Raw genomic sequence first — 19,271 nt, forward strand, 5'->3', positions numbered from 1 at the left:
AGAGGGAGAGGGAGAGAGAAATAGAGAAAAAATTTAATTCATATTTCCATTACAGAGACAACTGCTACTAACATTCTAATTTTTTAAACAAAGTTTTAATCCAAAATCTACGGAAGAGTCTACTATCCCATGGTATAAATATGAACCTGTATAAATATAATTCCTAACTAGCAAATAAAAATCACAGACATTGATATTCTTGACATGCACAATGTGACTTTATTTTGTATACAATACACAGGATTTGTTTTTTTTCTCTTGGTCTTATGGAAATACCTTATATGGTTTACAGCATCACATTTTTCAAAAGGACTTCACACTAACATCTCATTTAATCTTCAATATACTCCTGTTAACTAAGCACAAAAGGTTCAATCCCTATTGTACAGGTAAGATTTAGAAAACAAGCAATTTGCCAGAGATTACATAGCTAGTTAGTGGCAAAATTTAAACTATACTCTAGCCCCTCTGAGTGCCAGCTGAGAGCTCTTTCGACCATATAGGAAATTCTATTAAATTTTATTAACATAAGTGTTATTAAAGCCAAGAGTTTTGGGGCTGGCCCGGTGGCACAGCAGTTAAGTGCACATGTTCCGCTTTGGCGGCCTGGGGTTCGCTCGCTGGTTCGGATCCTGGGTGCTGACATGGCACTGCTTGGCAAGCCATGCTGTGGTAGGTGTCACACATATAAAGTAGAGGAAGATAGGCACGGATGTTAGCTCAGGGCCAGTCTTCCTCAGCAAAAAGAGGAGGATTGGCAGCAGTTAGCTCAGGGCTAATCTTAAAAAAGAAAGAAACAAAGAAACAAAGAAAGCCAAGAGTTTTAACCTTTTAACAGATCTTCTAATGAACAAATTCAACTGTTATCTCACCTTTTGTTTCACTTACTCGGTATTATCATCAAATGGGCAATAAAATGCCAAAAATAAGGCAAGAAAAATGCACACACATAAACAAAATAATTAAACTGGATAAATCCCCCAAATAAGATGAGAAAAATGAACACACACAGAATAACTAATCAATTGCATAAATCTCCCCAATAACTGAGTTTACAAAATGAAAATCAAAAACCAAACTCCACTTTCTTTGAATGAGATATAAGACTATAGTACTTGGCTTCTTATTTTATCACACTTCAGAACTGTAATCAAGTTTCAGTTTCTAATGATTATGTTCCCAATTAATGAAATCTGGCAGTCTTCCATATTGAAATTATACTCCATGCCATTAACCCAATTACCTCCTGTCAATGTGACCTGTAAAAATAATTCAGAAAGGCATACCCCTCCAAATAACTGCTAAAAATGAATTTCTCCCCCATCAAGAATCAGTGAGTATTTAAAGAAATGGATCTCCATCTCTTTTTTTCCCTAAAAGCACTACTTCTACAACAGGTCACTCATTACAAATGATAGTAGTATTCTCATAGTTCAATGGAAAAAATAATAACAAACATTCAACTTAGCTTATCCCATACATTTTCCTTAAAATTTATGCTCTTGCCCTAGGATAAACTCTAGTAACAAATCAGGTTAATAAGAAAAATAGGAAAGAGTGTATCATATTTCATTCAACAATTTCCCTGCCCCCAAACATAAGGTCAGATCTATGTACAATTCAGTTTTTTTTTTTAAAGATTTTATTTTTTCCTTTTTCTCCCCAAAGCCCCCCAGTACATAGTTGTATATTCTTGGTTGTGGGTCCTTCTAGTTGTGGTATGTGGGACGCCGCCTCAGCGTGGTTTGATGAGCAGTGTCATGTCCGCGCCCAGGATTCGAACCAACGAAACACTGGGCCGCCTGCAGCGGAGCACGCGAACTTAACCACTCGGCCACGGGGCCAGCCCCTGTACAATTCAGTTTTAACACAGGTTCTTTCTAGTTAAGTGGAAACTTATAAAAGCAGTCTTAAAATATAAAAGAAGATATAATCATAAGGAGTCCTTTTTTGAACCATTCAAAAGGTGTAAATGTACAAAATGAAAAAATAGGATTATCTGCTTCTTTTTAAAAATCCCATGCAACATTATCACTACCATTCATTTTACAAAACTGCATGAGAAGGTATCATGAGAAGATTCTTAATGCTGCCTTAACCAAACCCATAGGCTTAAATAAATTTTCAGAGAACTTACTTTACTTTTATTTAGAGAAAGAGAGATGCAAAATAGTACATATAGTATACTTTGAACAAAGGTTTCATATTCAATTCATTGAAAACAGGTTTTATAAAAAGACATGGTAACAGACATATTATGTTCTCCACAACAGAATCATCAAATTAAATAAAAATATAAGTCTCCAATTCCACACTGAAACTTGTATTGGGGAGTTCTTGAAATTTCAGAATTGTGAATGAGGATTTCCCTTGGTATGGAACGAATGCCACAGTACTCTATTTGTCCTCTTGCCTATAACATGGGCACGTGATAATGCAAAATTAAACACAATACACAGTTTCAAAAATATTAAAACTTGGTCAATTACTATCTTTCACCAGCAGTTAAATTTTAAAATATCAACACTTTGCTATAGAAACAGTAAAGCAAAATAGGATAATTAACACAAAATGAATTGTCCCAGTAGATAAAAAATCCCACATGTTAAATGCTGGCACTATACACTCTGAGACTCCTGCTTCCAAATGTATAGGAATAAGTGACACCAGATCATGCTCCTGCCAAGCATAAAACTGGTAAGTAAATATGAAACAACTATTTTCAGTTATTGGACCAGAGCCACCACAGGACTATGATCTCAGAAGAAAAACAAGGTAAATCCCAAGAAAATCCTTTTTTTTGCCTAAAGGCATTTCCCAGACTATAGAACAGGGAGGGGGAACCCAAACAGCATGGCAGTCTCACTGATCTAAGCAGATATCTGAGTTAGGAACTGCTTGAATGGCTGGAATTTATGGGTCAGGGTACCAGAGAGAACTGTACAGAGATGAAGCTTTAGAAATCTGCTGGAGATCTTTGGTCAAATATTAAGCTGAGCAGGTACACTGCGTGATTCTGCTGAGGCTGGGCAAAGAACAACTACCAAGTAGCATGAGCTGAACAACTTACTGGTGCTGATACATGGTTGGGAGACATGTGAGTTCCAAACATCTACTTAGAGACTTCATGAAACACTCCAGGAATCAGCAGAGACCCAGAAAAAGCACAGCTGAGGAATAAGGATAATCTTCGTTGTTACTGCCAGAGTCAATTCCAACTCCTAGTGACCCTATGAACAGCAGAGCAGAACCCTGCCTGGTCTTTTTGCACCACCCTCTCACCTTCCAGACCTGTATCAGAGAATGCTCCACTGCTATTCACAGAGTTTTCATGGCCAATTTTTTCAGAAGTGGGTGACCAGGTCCTTGTTCCTAGTCTTAGTTTGGAAGCTCCAGTGAAACCTGTCCACCATGAGTGACCCTGCTGGTAGTTGAAATACCAACAGCATAGCTTTCAGCATCAGGGCAACAAACCATCACAACAGTATTACCAACCAACAGACAGGTGGTGTGATTCCCTGATTGGGAAGCAAAACAGGGCCACAGCAGTGAGAGCACCAAACCTTAATCTCTAGACCACCAGAGCTGGCAAGGCTAATCCAGACCCATTTTTATTAAAGCTTAAAAACAAGCCCCGAAAAGAACAAGCTGATGCACAGCAAATTAACTGTCTGCCAAAACAAAACTCTGTTAAGAAAGACAACAAGATCTAGACATTCATGGATCTCAGTATCCATAATATTCAATATTATAAAAAAACAAAAATTACTAGAAATGCGAAGCAGGAAGTTCTCACCCATGATTTATAGGAGGCAAAAAAATCAATCAACAGAAACAAACTCAGAAATAATAATGATGAAAGTAGTAAAGACTTTTAAAACAGTTACTATTATGATATTAAAGGACTGAAAGGAAAACATGGACACAATCAGAAAACAAACAGGAATCTCAATAGAGAAATGGAAACTATTAAAACTATAGATATCGTAGAATAGAAAAATATAATACCAAAAATGAAAAGTTAATCATATGGGCTTAAAATATTAGACACAATAGTGAATTTGAAGCCAGGGCAGTGAACATAAAACCACTGCAGAGAACTTAAAGTGGCTGCAGTGAACTTGAAAACTTAAAATAGAAACGATCCAAAACGGAAGCTGAAAGAGTAAAATGACACAGAGAGAGAGAACACTGAAACTCAACGAACTGAGGAACAAGATTAACTGGTTTAATGGTCTAATACATGCATGTAACAGGAGTATCAGAAAGAGAGGAAAGAAAGACCAAAGAGGGAAAAATAGAAAAAAATTGCAAATTTGACAAAAACTTTAAACAGATCCAAGAATGTCAATAAATCCCGAGCAAAATAAACTAAAAGAAAGATAGGAAAAAACCCACAAGAAAACAGAGCCACATCACAATCCAATTACTGAAAAGCAACAACAAAAGAGAGAACTGTAGAAGTCAGAAAAAAGTCTCTACTATAAAAGGTGTCCAATTATCACCTCAGCTTCCACCTTAAGAAATCAGAAAAATATGTACAAATTAAATTCAAAGTAAGCAGAAGAAAGGAAATTTTAAAAAGAGCAGAATCAATGGAATAGAAAAAAGAAAAATAGAGGAAATTAGTGAAACCAAAAGCTGGTTCTTTAAAAAGATCAATAAAACCGATAAACCTGTACACAGGTATAATCACAAAAGTGCATAGCACAGCAAAACAACTAGAGCCTCAGCTTTCTAGCCAGAGGATGAAAAGAGGAGCCCCAGGGAAACAGAAAGTTATCAAGAAGATCAGAGAAAAGGAGGAACTGGAGAAAGCAACCCCAGAGAGCTGTTTACGAACTCTAGGGTTCACCCTGAAACTGCACAAGCTTGTATCTACTCACAACACCAAAGACTTTGAGAACTGAACTAACAGATACACTGTCCAAGTCCCGGACAAACTACTGGGTGGCACATGAGTAGGACACATCTGAATAGGACTACAGAGATTCTGAAAACTGAACTGATATTACAACCAGAGCCCACAGAATGAGTTGGAACTTGCAGCTTGAACCTAACCAGATTTGCTAAAAAAACCTAACATTCTCTACAGGATTTAAACAAGACCCAGAGTCTGATAAACTAATATCCAAAATGTCCAGCATGGAAGAAACCCAAGTGCCCATTAACAGATGAATGGATAAAGATGCAGTGTGTATATATTTAATGAAATACTACTCAGCCCTAAAAAAACAGATAAAATCGTGCTATTTGCAACAACATAGATGGACCTTGAGGATATTATGCTAAGCAAAGTAAGTCAGAGAAAGACAAATACCACATGATTTCACTCATATGTGGAAGATAAACACACAGATAAGGAGAACAGATTGGCGGTTACAAGAGGGGAAGTGGGTAGGGTGAAAGAAGTAAGGGGGCACATATATATGGTGATGGATAAAAACTAGTCTATTAGTGATAACATGATGTAGTCTATACAGAAACTGAAAAATAATAATATACACCTGAAATGTACACAATGTTATAAGACAATATAGTCTCAATTTTAAAAAAAGGCCAGGATAAAATCCAAAATTATGTGGTACATGAAGAAACAGGAAAATCTCAACTTGTATGGGAAAAGACAATCAAGAGACACCATTGTAGAGATGAGAGAGATAAAGTTAAGACTTTAAGTTAGCTATTATAAAAACGCTGGAGGAAGTAATTAGTGAACACTTTGCAACACTTTTCGGGGGGGAAAAAACCCTCACTGTTTGGGCTCAATACCAGAACGAAGATAAGAGAAAAGAATCAGTGTACTAGAAAATAGGTGAATAAAATTTATCCAAACTGAATGACAGAGAAGGAAGAGATTTTTTAGATAATGAACACAGCCTGAGGCACCTGTGCCAGAGGAATCCCAGAAAGGGACCCTTAGATAGCCTGGCATGGTCCATCAACACTATGGCAGTGCTGAGGGATGCACTATAGTATCACAAGATCACAACATCTGAAACTCACAATGTTAAATAACAGAACCTTCGTCATGATATTGAAAATCATTCCATTGATCTTCCTGGAAAAAGTAATTTCTAATAAGAGTATGAAAAAGGTTAAGAAATCTCCAAAACAGTAGATTGCTTATATAAACAGAACAGTTGGACAAGCTGTGAAAAACTCAGAACAACTACATAAGGTGATCATTTGCAGAAACAAAGTGCATCATGCATTTGGAAAAAGAAATTTTCCAAAATCTGTTACAGAAAAAAACACTTCCTTACAAGTAGGAGCTTCGACATGGCAAATAAAGAAACTAGGCTATTTACATCAACAGAAGATAGCGACACAAAAATGTAAATAAAATACATCCAATTTAGATTTGGCATGAGGATTACATAATTTTCTTGAGAATTAAAAACACCTTTCCATCATTTTCCTTCAGCTAAAGCAAAAAACATTTCACTCTTCAAAACTGATTAAAAGGAATGCAGCCTCAAATCAAGATAAACGATAAAAGCAAAACTTGGCTTTAAAAATTAGCCATGTTGAAATGATGCCTGAGATTTCTTCAAAATAACCCAGGGGATAGGGATCGCAGATGAAAAAGAACGAACCAAAAGTTGGTGATTGTCAAACCTAGGAGACAGGTTCACCATATTATTCTCTTTATTTTCATATGTTTGAATCTTTTCACTTTTAATTAAAAAGTTAAAAAGAAAATGAGTCTTATGTATGCCAAAATCAAATCAAGAAGCATTTAAGAGCTTACTAGGAGCCTGGCTGGCACTTAACAGTGCCAGTGTATCGGAACTACTTTAGTAGTTCTACTGCTGTGGAACACAAAGGGATGGATAAGGGCTACATACAGCCTTAAGAGTCAGTCAGCCTAGAGTTGCAGCTATTTAACATTTTAATTAATTAATATTAAATAAAATTTAAAATTCTTCACTAAAGCTGCTCAGGTGCACTACCCACATCTCAGGTGTTCAATAGCTACACGTGACTAGCAGCTAATGTACTGGAAACTCCAATGTGGAACACTTCCATCATCACAAAAAATTCTACTGGACAACACTGGTCTAGAGCTCAAATCTTAGCACTTAATAAATAGCTTTGTTATCATTGGCCTGGAACTAAATGTATTAGAGCCTCAACTGTGTCACCTGTAAAATGTGGATATGAACAACCTTGCAGGGTTTAGGTGAGAATTAAATGCAGATGTACATAAATGACCTTAGTGAGTACTCAATAAAAATGTTTAAATAAAGCACTATGATATCAGTTACAGCTTACAATATTTAGACTCAACCCAAGTTGACTGATTATAGAGAAATATGAAAGCAGAAACTTAATTAAAATAAACAATCAAGGGGAGTAAGGGGTCTTTCTGAGATGATGAAAATGTTCTACATCTCGAGTATAGGTTGCATGCATATATGCATTTGTCAAAACTTATAGAACAGCACACTCGAGACCTGTACATTTCACTGCAGGTAGACTATACTTTAATTTCTTTTAATGTTTTTTGAAAAAAACATACAATCTCAGAAAAACTACCTTGATCCTCCCTTTCCTAACATTCTTTTAGTTAGAGCTTCCGTTTGCAGACAAGACAATACATATGTTGTCCTTTACACACCATACAATTTCTGGCGAACTACTACAACCATGAAAACAAATTCTAAGATGCTTTTTCTCCTTCTAGTTTTATACTATTTTTAAAAATAAGTTTGTCTTCCTTCTATTAAAAAAATGACAAAATAAGATAATTGAGATTAAGACTTAACAAATCAAGGCCATTTTATAGAATCTCCTAGTCAGAGAGACCTTAATGTCATCTGGTACAAGTGGTCACACAGCTCATGTCTGGTGCCAGCTCATTCTTTACTAAAATGTTTTTAGATATCCTGAACCAAACTCTAGTTCCCCCTAACTTCTGTTTACTGATTCTAGCTCTGTAAGAATTCAGTTTTCTTATTCAAGCTAAACACCTCTGCTCTTTTAGCTGTTCCTTATATGGAAGTTTTAAGTCCTTTGACACTCTGAGCCACCCTCTTGAGGTTGATACAATATTGTTCCCATACCTGTCTATTTTTTAAAACTACCAAAATTTCAAAAAAAACAAATTGGATAATTTAAATAGAGTTGTTAAATTTTTATTTTTCTAAGTAAATCATTTTTTAAAAATTTATCATTAGTATTTCACAAAACAAAAGGTATTTCAGTATTTTGAAAGTAACAAGAACACAGTCTCAGAATAAAACAGACAAGAAAGGTCGGTGGGAAATTTACACCAATATTTTTGTAGTGTATCAGCATTAGAAAGTCATTGGTCTATCTCTCTCCAAGTTTTGAGCCACAAGTTGAAACTACAGATATTGTCTTACTAGGAGCAGAACCGAAGGTGACAATCACCATCTGCTTTCTGGATACTATACCCCTGTTAATGCACTGTAAAATGTGCTAGATTTTATCTTAGCTTTCTTCTTCTTCTTCTTTTTTTTGCAGCATTAAATTATGTCACTTGAAAAAAGAAAAGTTGAAGTAAGATTTAGGATTCCTGCTTACTATGAGTAGAACTCTGCTACAAGAATGCTATAAGCCATGAACTCTGATGCCAGGGATAGGACAATATTCAATAAAACTCAAGGTAAATATATGAAACTGAGAGAGAGCTCTATAATATAACCTCATAATTATTTCAATGATAAATACTCCCAAAAGAGTTTGAAAAGAACAATGGAGGGGCCATGGGGAAAGAGAAGTATAACCAATTATTCAATTATATAAAACCTAAACTGCAAATTATTTTAAAGCAAGCTCTATTATTTTCAAGCATAGCACATAAAAACAAAAATGAATTCCTTATAGGATAATGGCTGCCCCCTAATTTCTAAACACTCTACAAATCCTCTTTAAAAACCATACAGGCCAAGACATAGAGCAAATAAAATCACCCATAGCATTATAAGGAGATAAGACAACTAAAAACTCCAATTTACAGGTAAGTGCATAAGCATCCAAGATCAGAGACTCCAATGGGAACTGTCCAAAAGAGCAATACACCAGTGTCCTAGTAGTGACTGAGTATATGTAATATTAACTAGATTCATCCTCAGAAGGAAGGGGCTCCTTGCTGAGATGAAGTACTGAGAGACATGATGAATGAGAGTGATGGCTACTGGGGAGTCAAAAAGAAGAGGCTCTTAGAAAGTCTGCAAGACCAAAGGTGGCAGTTTCAGCAAGGCACAGCTTTGGAGGAGAAAAAGGCACTTTGAGGGAAGGAGGAAGTGTCACTTGAAGGCTGATGGAGAAGGAAGCAACTGAAGATAAAGTTCCTACTCAAATAAGATAGAACAATGGGGGAGGGAGGTGGCGCCCTACATTTACTTAAAAAACTGCATTTCACAATAGCAACAGAAGAGGGTGCTCTTGAACAGAGAGACTGAGGAAGCCACCCAAATCTCATTCCAAAAATAAAATTGTCTCTATTGTTGGTCCAGTAAAATCCATCACAAATAACCTGAACAGAAAAAAGAACCTAGCATCCATATCAAGTTACTTATATAGAATAAAGAAGTGAAAAACATTTTGGCAGATGAAAACACACCAAAAACCCTAGCAATAAAACAGAGGAAAGATGTAATACAATGCTCCATCACAAATTAAAAATAATTAAATAATAAACGCAGACATAAAAGAACACCTCAAATCAGATATTCAAATTTTAAAATAGAGAGGACAGACATTAGGAAGATATAAAACAGGAACAGACTGAATTTAAGAAACAGAAGAAAAAACACAAAATTATCCCAGAAATGAAGACTAAACTACAAGACATACGATCTAAAGAGAAAACAAGCATGCTTCTCAAATAAATGAAAAAGAAATAGAGGTGAAAAACTCAAAGGAAAAGTAATGGATATAAAAGTAAGGCAAAGAAGATTCAACAGGCAAAAATCACTGAAGAATGAATCAACACAATACAATACTCAAAGCTATAATTTTTGAATTAAAAGAAAACATCAATCTACATTCCAAAACCACACACCAGGGAAAATTTATCCAAAATAGTCAATGGATATATCCTAGTAAAACAATACAATTTTACAGATAAAGAAAAACCTCTCAGATCTCCAAAGAGAAAGACTAAGTCATCCATAAAGAAGAAAATCAGGTTGGCATCAGGAACGTACAGGCAAGACAACAGCAGGGCAATATTCTCAAGAAACTTAAGATGTGAGTCAAGAACTTTATATTCAACCAACCTGTCCTTCAGAACTCAAGGCTACAGGAAAACAGTTTTAACATGCAAGAACTCAAGAGATTTCCACAAGCACTGCTGAGAAATCTCTACTAGACACTGAGCTTCGTCCAACTAAGAGATGACTGGGAAAACTCTAGCAAGAGGTTTGCTGGTGAATATTAACTATACTTAATAATAGAATCAAATTTAAAACAAAGGTATTGATGAGTGTGGAAAAATAGTATGTAAAATTACATGCTCTCACAAAGTAAAAATAACTTTAAAAAGTCAGAGGAAAAGACACATTAAAAAAAGGAAAGTAGAATAAGCCCATTCGCTGCTTCACAGACAAGAAAATAAGATTCAATGGATTTAATTTAAAGCTGACAAATCAAACAGCAGAAGCCTAAATAAGAAGAAAAGGAGGATTAAGGGAATGTTTTTTTAAAGATTTTATTTTTTTCCTTTTTCTCCCAAAGCCCCCCGGTACATAGTTCTGTATTTTCAGTTGTGGGTCCTTCTAGTTGTGGCATGTGGGATGCCGTCCCAGAATGGCTTGATGCGCGGTGCCATGTCCGCACCCAAGATTCGAACTGGCGAATCCCTGGGCCTCCGAAGCAGAGCGTGCAAACTTAACCACTCAGCCATGGGGCCGGCCCCTAAGAGAATTTTTCAAAGGCATAAATATAACAGTAACTGACTAGAAAATATAAACCTTCCAAAACACGAAAAAATATACAAAAACAAAATAAAAATATCAAACAGAATATAAGACACATAGTAAGGATAAGATAAAATGAAGATGAGATCAATTCAATGAAAAAGCTAAAGTTCTTAATAGAATACACTACATCTACAACAAAGCAAGTACTAATACATATGCTATTTGCCAGGCACTTTCATACATAGCTTGCTACCTGACCAGTGAGACAGGTCAGAAAACTATTGTTTTTCTCTTTTTACTCAGATTTACAAACTGAGTCTTAAAAGGGTAAAGGATAACATAAAGCAGAGTCAGCATTCAAATCCAGAATCTTTCTACTGTTCTTTCCATGCCAGGCTTCCCCCGTTGAGCATCAAAACTGTCTCAAAACACAAACTGAAGAAATGTGTAATATTTTATTTCCTTGTTCTTAAAGCATTACTTAGTCTCCCCACAAAAACCTTTGGGATGAATCAGCCTGAAACTTTTGATACCTGGGGTACAAAGTTTCTTCTAACAAAGAAAATGTTGCAACAAGTTTAAGTCTCCTTAGAGGCAGTGGCAACTAAAATAGCAAAGACTGTGACACTGTCTCAAGTACTAGTTTCAAGAAGTTCTGGCTTAGTAAATAACCACACTTCAGAGTGAAGGATGAGCTACCCAAACCTAGGCTGTGTGATCTTTACACCACTAAGTTAGATAATGTACAGTCGGTTCTGCTATAATGTTTGTTTTGAAAAAAACACATTTACTCCAACATGACTGATACAATAGGGAACATTTTTGAGCACACTAAATTTCAAATTTCATGTCTGCTTTTGTGGAATTTTGTCCCCCAGAAACACTAGGTGAACACAGAAAACTACCCAGTTGAAACAAGCTGCATAGGCATGCACAGCACAAATACACAGCTCAAACATCTGCTAGCTACCTCAGTTCAACTTGTGTGTTACCAGCCACACCCATCCACGCGTGGTATTACTACTTTCCCCCAGGTTTCAGATAACTTTCCTTCCATCACTTCACAATAATTCACAAGCTGCAATCCTTCTGACACCCACTTCCACAAGCAAACTTCAGGTCTTTCCCAAGGCAAAGTGTGGTATTTACATGGTAGTATTTATGTATTTGTTAATCATTTAACATGTAAAACTGTGCTATTGTTTTTATTAGGTTCTTATCTTTGTTTTTAATTTGTCACTAATGAAGTTTTTGAGCATTGTACCCAACCCCATTTTTCCCACAAGTCCTGTGGTTTTTACTGCGTGATTCTGCATAGTGCAGTGACTTTTAGGAACCCAAATGTTCTGATACAGCACAACTGTCTGTATATAGAGCAATCAGAAATATACTTTTAACAATGTAATTATAAGTACTGGTTATACTTAAAATTTCCTTAAAGGAGTGATGCAATGTTTATATCAACTAAAGTGTAAAAAAGCCTAGTATAAAATCAGACACACAACAGATGTTCAATAAATGCCATTTTACTACATTTCCCCCTTCTTAAAGATTCTGATTCAGTTTTCAAGCACTGATAATCAAAGGTGATCTTGCAATCTCCAAAGAGATCTCTCTGAAAAATAAAGAGTACCATATTAAGCGGAAGCCATTATCATAAGTGGAAAAAAATTTTTTTTAATTTTGAACCACCACCATGCAGACAACCAACCCTAAGGGGTTTTTTTTCCAGGTCTATATTTTTATTTATTTATTTATTTATTTATTTATTTTGAGGAAGATTAGCCCTGAGCTAACTACTGCCAATCCTCCTCTTTTTGCTGAGGAGGAATGGCCCTGAGCTAACATCCATGCCCATCTTCCTCTACTTTATATGTGGGATGCCTGCCACAGCACAGCTTGCCAAGAGGTGCCATGTCCTCTGGGATCCGAACCGGCGAACCCCAGGCCACTGAGAAGCAGAACGTCCAAACTTAACTGCTGCGCCACCGGGTCGGGCCCCCAGGTCTACATTTTTAAAAGCAAACTTTCATTTCTCTTTTTATGTACAATCAGATAAAACAACTCTTAGAGATGACACACAGGAATGCTTAAATAATCTCCACAATAAAATAAAAGGAAACCTTTAACATTAAAAATATCACCAGGTTCAAATAAAATTATAATTTCTCCAGTAGGTTTTAGAAATTTCAAATTATCTCAACTGAAAATGTGTTCTTATACTAACCAAAGAAAATCTCAGTGGAATAGAGCACACCAGGTAACAAAGACATTAAGCTCTACCATTTATTGCTATACTGTAGTTTTTATTTTACTTTTAAATAGCCAAAAAGATTGCTTTTATTAAATCACAATTTTAAGTAATTATTTTAAATCTAAATTAAGTAGTGAACACTATAATTCATACCTTACCTAAGGGCAAAAAACACATGCAACAAGCTAAACTAGTTTTTTTGAAGTTACAACTTCAATACAAGTTTGTACAGCATGCATCATAAAACAGCTTACATGTAAGTGTACAGCTGACATTCCAGGGAAGTTCCCCAAAGTCAATAATACAATCATAGCATAAAGGTCCCTCCCCTCCACACCCTAATATTTATAACTAAGAACCATCACTCTTTTAAACCTCTTCACTTGCTCTTCTTACCATGAGCACTGGCAACTGACATTCTTTTCAAAACTATCTTTCACTAAGAATCTTAAGTTTTTGGGGGCCGGCCCAGTGGCACAGCAGTTAAGTTCGCGCGTTCTGCTTCAGCGGCCCGGGATTCACCGGTTCGGCTCCCAGGTGTGGACACAGCGGCGCCTGGCAAGCCATGCTGTGGTAGGCATCCCACATATAAAGTAGAGGAAGATGGGCATGGATCTTAGCTCAGGGCCAGTCTTCCTCAGCAAAAAGAGGAGGATTGGCAGCAGATGTTAGTTCAGGGCTAATCTTCCTCAAAAAAAAAAAAGCAAGCTTTTTCTCTTCAATAGGGCTATTGCCTATAAACAGAGAGCAAAGTTGCATTTAGATGTGAATGCTGATGGTTGGCAAGGCTCACTGATTAGTTAAGTAGCTTGCTCTGCCACGCCAGCTTCCCAGCAGCATACCTTTCCAAATTCCGAGAATTAAACTTGATTTTTAAGTTTTCTGAAAAACACTCAACGGAACAACTTTAAACTACAAATTTTTTCCCCTTCTAATATTTTATATTACTATTTCATAATATCATATGCAGTGGTCCTCATCCCTGACTTTGTGTCAGAATCAATTGTGGAGCTTCAGCAAACTACCAATGACTGACCCTTACTATCTGATTCAGCAGGATTCTCACGACAAACATACTTCATGAAATCCAGATGCTATTTTTCCTCCAATGCTAAAATAACCAAAAAATAAACAATGAAATTTTCCTCTTATTATGTTTTTGTAAAGGTAGAAAGGCCATATAAACAAATAAATACTATGATTCATTCATAAATGAAACCTCAAAGGTCTTACTGGGTAATACTGGTTCTGCCTGAAATCCTACAATTACCTCATATTACAACGTACTCTATGATGCCAAGGCCCAGCTTAACTCCCCTTCTCCAAAAACCTTTATGCAAGCACACAACCCAAAGATCTTTCTCTCTTGCCCTAGTCACTGTTTCAACACCCATTTCATGTAACAAATATTTATTTATTTATTTATTTTTCTTGTGAGGAAGACTGGCCCTAAACTAACATCTCTTGCCAATCTTCCTCTTTTTGCTTGAGGAAGACTGTTGCTGAGCTAACATCTGTGCCAAACTTTCTCTATTTCATGTGGGATGCTGCCACAGCACGGCCTGACGAGCTGTGCTAGGTCCGTGCCTGGGATCTGAACCTGTAAACCCTGGGCCACTGAAGTGGAGCGTGCAAACTTAACCACTATGCTACCGGGCTGCCCCAACAAATACTTACTAAATATCTATTATGGTACATTATTCTAAACAATGAGAGTATAGCAATTAACAGAACAAAGTCCCTATCCTCATAAAACCTACATTTTAATTGTGGAAGATGTGATAAACAAATTACTAGTAAATATAAGTCAGACGGTAGTACGTGATATGGAGAAAAATAAAGCAAAAAGAAATGACCATGCAGGTATCTGGGGGAGAAAAGTCTGAACAAACAGCCCTTTGCATATCATCCCTTATATGAACTAGCTTTTTATGTCCAATAACACTTTTATGAACAAAGAAGATACATTTGAATCAATGCTCTGTGAGAAGTGCATTATCAGAAACACAAAAATTAAACGAAATAAGAATGCACACAAGCAAAGAGATCCCTTCAGTCAAAGCCAGTTGGCCAGTAGCTCTCCCGTCCTCCAATCATACAGGGCACCGTGTCTGCCTCTGTGGGAACTGTCTTTTAACCAGTGCTTCAAAGTAATAGCTGGGATGGCAACTCTATTATCATCAAATAGGTTAGGCTGTGTATTCCCCGAACAATGACCCAGGACTTCAAGGCTTTGAAATATCTGCAGAATTGATCATTAAATTCAGTTCCCTACTAAGCTTTTCTGCACAAACAAGTATTTTAACCTAATTCTCTTAACCCAAAAGAATCATTTTTGAAACATTACAGGTTTCTAACAAACAAAGCATTTTTTTAAAAAATATGCTTTGCCAATTTAAATAAGAACATTTATTTATTTGTTCATTCATACTACTCCCCATTCCAGAAAGGATTTAGGGCAGAAATTAAAATAAAACAAACAGTGAATTTACCACATTATCAAAAGGTTTTTTCTTCTCATAAGATTTTCAGACTTTTAAAAAAAGTATTTTACGAGTTTTGTAAGAATAAAGTACATTTACACTATAGCAAAACTGCATTTCATTTTCCGGTACACTTTTAAATAAATTTATTCTAGTTCAAACATCTGATTACCTACTGTGTACAGAAGAAAGGGGACTTTAGAACAGGTAAAACTTTGTTTCCCTTTTTTTCTTTGTTATATTCTAAACACAGGCAGTACAGGCAGAAGTATATTAAAACCATTCTGAGTTAAAAACTAGAATTGTCACATAGAAATTTAAGTCAGCTGACTTTCCATGTGCATATGGGCATCTACTTGTTTACAATTCCTCATCTTAATTTCATCTGCAACTAAATCCAACCTGAGTATCATTAACTGTACAAAGAGCACTTTTTCCAAAAGCAATAAATCATATAAAATAATTTACCTACAAAATGTGTAGGTACCTACAATGTGTGCTACCTAACAATTATTACAACTCCTTTATCTAACAAAGCACTCACTCTCCCTAAATCCCTCCCCCCAAAAACAGATGAACAGTAGGCAGGTGTGGTATAAATGCCCTGAAAAAAAAAAGTTTGATTCCTGACACTAATACTAGCTGTCAACCTTAATCTCAGTCTGTTTCCTTAATAAAAATGTCCCCACCTTGAAAAGTTTTGATAATAAAGAATTGTACAAAGTGTACTGTCCAAAGTGGTAACTATTCACATGTAGCTGTATGAATTTAAATTAATTAAAATTAAAAATTCAGTACCTCAACTGCACTAGCCATATTTCAAGTGTACAATAGTTATATATGGCTAATGGCTATCACACTGGACAGAGGAGATACAGAACATTCCCATCACCAGAAAGTTCTATTGTGTAGTACAAATGGTAAATTCTCAGTAAATCACAAATATTATCACCATGCTAACTTCTATTACTACTTTTCTAGGAAAGGAAAACTCTGCCCTTTAGACTTTTAACTAACAAAATAACTCATTCAGGCAAAAGGCCAAAAATATACTAACAATGTACAATATTTTAAGTACTCCCTAGATTTTTTTCTTATAGTTCACTCTAACACGTGAAAAGACAAAAGAGAAGAAAGCAGGAGTAGCGACACTTGGTTGCAAGGCCTTAGGGTATGTCCAACTTTCCCAAGTGGGCTAAAATCTAAAAAGGCGTGGATTTCATTCTACCCTGGCAACCTCATTTCTCCTACCCTTAACCTATATCCTAAGAAGGTGGTGTAGAGACCTGGTAACACCCCTCAAACTACTTAGACAAACAGCATCAAGAATAAGTAAAACCAGGGGCTGGCCCCGTGGCTGAGTGGTTAAGTTCGCGCGCTCCGCTGCAGGCGGCCCAGTGTTTCGTTGGTTCGAATCCTGGGCGCGGACATGGCGCTGCTCATCCGACCACGCTGAGGCAGCGTCCCACATGCCACAACTAGAAGAACCCACAACGAAGAATACACAACTATGTACCGGGGGGCTTTGGGGAGAAAAAGGAAAAAATAAAATCTTTAAAAAAAAAAAAAAAAAGAATAAGTAAAACCAGAATTTTCTTCTTTTGTTTTTTTTGAGGAAGATTAGCCCAGAGCTGGAAGACTGGCCCTGAGCTAACATCCATGCCCATCTTCCTCTACTTTATACGTGGGACGCCTACCACAGCATGGCTTTTGCCAAGCGGTGCCATGTCCACACCCGGGATCTGAACCAGCAAACTCCTGGCTGCCAAGAATTGGAACGTGCGAACTTAACCACTGCACCACCGGGCTGGCCCCAAAACTACAATTTTCTAATAACTTAGTTTTCCAAATTGAAAAAAGTATGTAGTTACAATAAGAAAAAAAGTTCATGGCAAATACAAATAACTCTTCTTTAAACTACACTCCTACACGATATACATCACATTAAATTCAGTCTCCGACCTTTCTCTAGACAAAATACATTTTGCAGACATTTTGATTAACTTATGACAATGCTTTAGTCAGAAAGCAGTAGAGTAATATAGAAAAAAACCTGGGCCAAATATGTAACAAAATTGAATTTTAGATACCAACTTAACTAAAACAAGCCAGGCAAATCCACCACAGAAACTCTGAAATTCTTTGCAAACTGATATGTAAACCAGGTTTCCTTTGAAAAATTAAAGCAAAAACATACTTCATTATTTTGAAATTGAGGTTTCAAATATAAACTAACTTCATTTCCTAACCAAGTTTACTACAAACAAGTATGGTACAACAAAATAACAGCTCAAAAACTGAATGCTGCTGGAATGATTTACCAGTTACCAATCTAGCAACACTTAATTATAAGGCATTAGAGTATGCCCAACTTTTACTCTATTGGACAGGGTGAAAAAGAAAGCTAAAAATCAAAAGAGCTAACTATTACAAAAACTGAGGAAGCAGAAGCAATTTTGAAAAAGCAAATACTAAGTATACTTTTGGTTAGTAATATTTTCTTCTTTCCTAATGGAAGAGAATAATGACATTACATCCCCTTTTCTTTCACTTAGTCATTTTCATATTTCTTCTGATATACTTTATCACAATAAATCCTTTAGCACTTTGATTTTAGCAATGAACTTAAAGGTTTTGTCTCACTATCACCAAGAAAAAAATTGTTTAAGGTGCTTAATCAAAAATTGCTATTCTATGAATGGGTAAACAAACTGTGGCACATCCATATCAGAATTCTACTCAGCAACAAAAAGGAAGACACTATTGATACACGCAACAACTTGGATGAATCCCAAAGGAATTAGGTTGCATAAAGAAAAGGCCAATCCTAAAAAGTTATATACTGTGTGATTCTTTTTATTAAACATTCTTGAAATGACAAAATTAGAGAAATATAAAACAGATTAGTAGTGGCTGTCAGCTTGGGGGTAGAAGGGATGGGAGGGAGGTGGGAGAGTATGGTTCTAAAACAGCAACAGAGGGATCCTTGTGCTCATGAAATTGTTCTATATATTGAATGTAGTGGTGGTTATGTAATCTACACATGTGATAACATTGCATGAAACTAAATACACAAAATAGTAGAAGTAAAATGGAGAAATCTGAATAACACTGGTAGATTATATCAATGTTACTATATTGAACTACTGTTTTGCAAGGTATTAGCATTGGGGAAACTGGGTAAAGGATACAAGGGATCTCTCTGTATTATTTCTTAAAACTACACGTGACTCTACAGTTATCTCACAATAAAAAGTTTGATTTTTTTAAAAAGTGCTACCATAACAGCTGGGAGAATCTTAATAGAAACTGGATATCAGAAAATATTAGGGAATGACTGTTAATGGTATTACGGTTATACAAGACAATGTCCTTAAGAGACGCTAGCTGAAGCATTTAGGGATGAAGTATGCCTTCAACTTACTTTTAATTTTTATATACATGAAAAGAGAGAGACAGCAAATCTGGCAAAATGTTAAATACTAAATTTTGGTAAAGGGTTTATGAGTGCTCCTTGTACTCTTCTCTCTACTTTTTGCCTTGAATGTTTTCAAAATAAATGGGGGGGAGAGAAGATGGGGGGAAGATAAAAGACAAACTGCTATTCAAAAACGGTTATAGTTGAACCTACACACCAAT

The 19,271-nt window shown here is 36.0% G+C and overlaps 1 protein-coding gene across 2 annotated transcripts in view; it reads right to left on the reverse strand.

Moving 5' to 3' along the window:
• NAA15 (N-alpha-acetyltransferase 15, NatA auxiliary subunit) overlaps positions 1 to 19,271 on the reverse strand; it is a 79,114-nt gene that overhangs the window by 57,675 nt on the left and 2,168 nt on the right. The gene's annotated exons all lie outside the window — the stretch shown is intronic.

This window comes from Equus przewalskii, chromosome 2 (genome assembly GCF_037783145.1).
Source record: "Equus przewalskii isolate Varuska chromosome 2, EquPr2, whole genome shotgun sequence".
Lineage (NCBI taxonomy): Eukaryota > Metazoa > Chordata > Mammalia > Perissodactyla > Equidae > Equus > Equus przewalskii.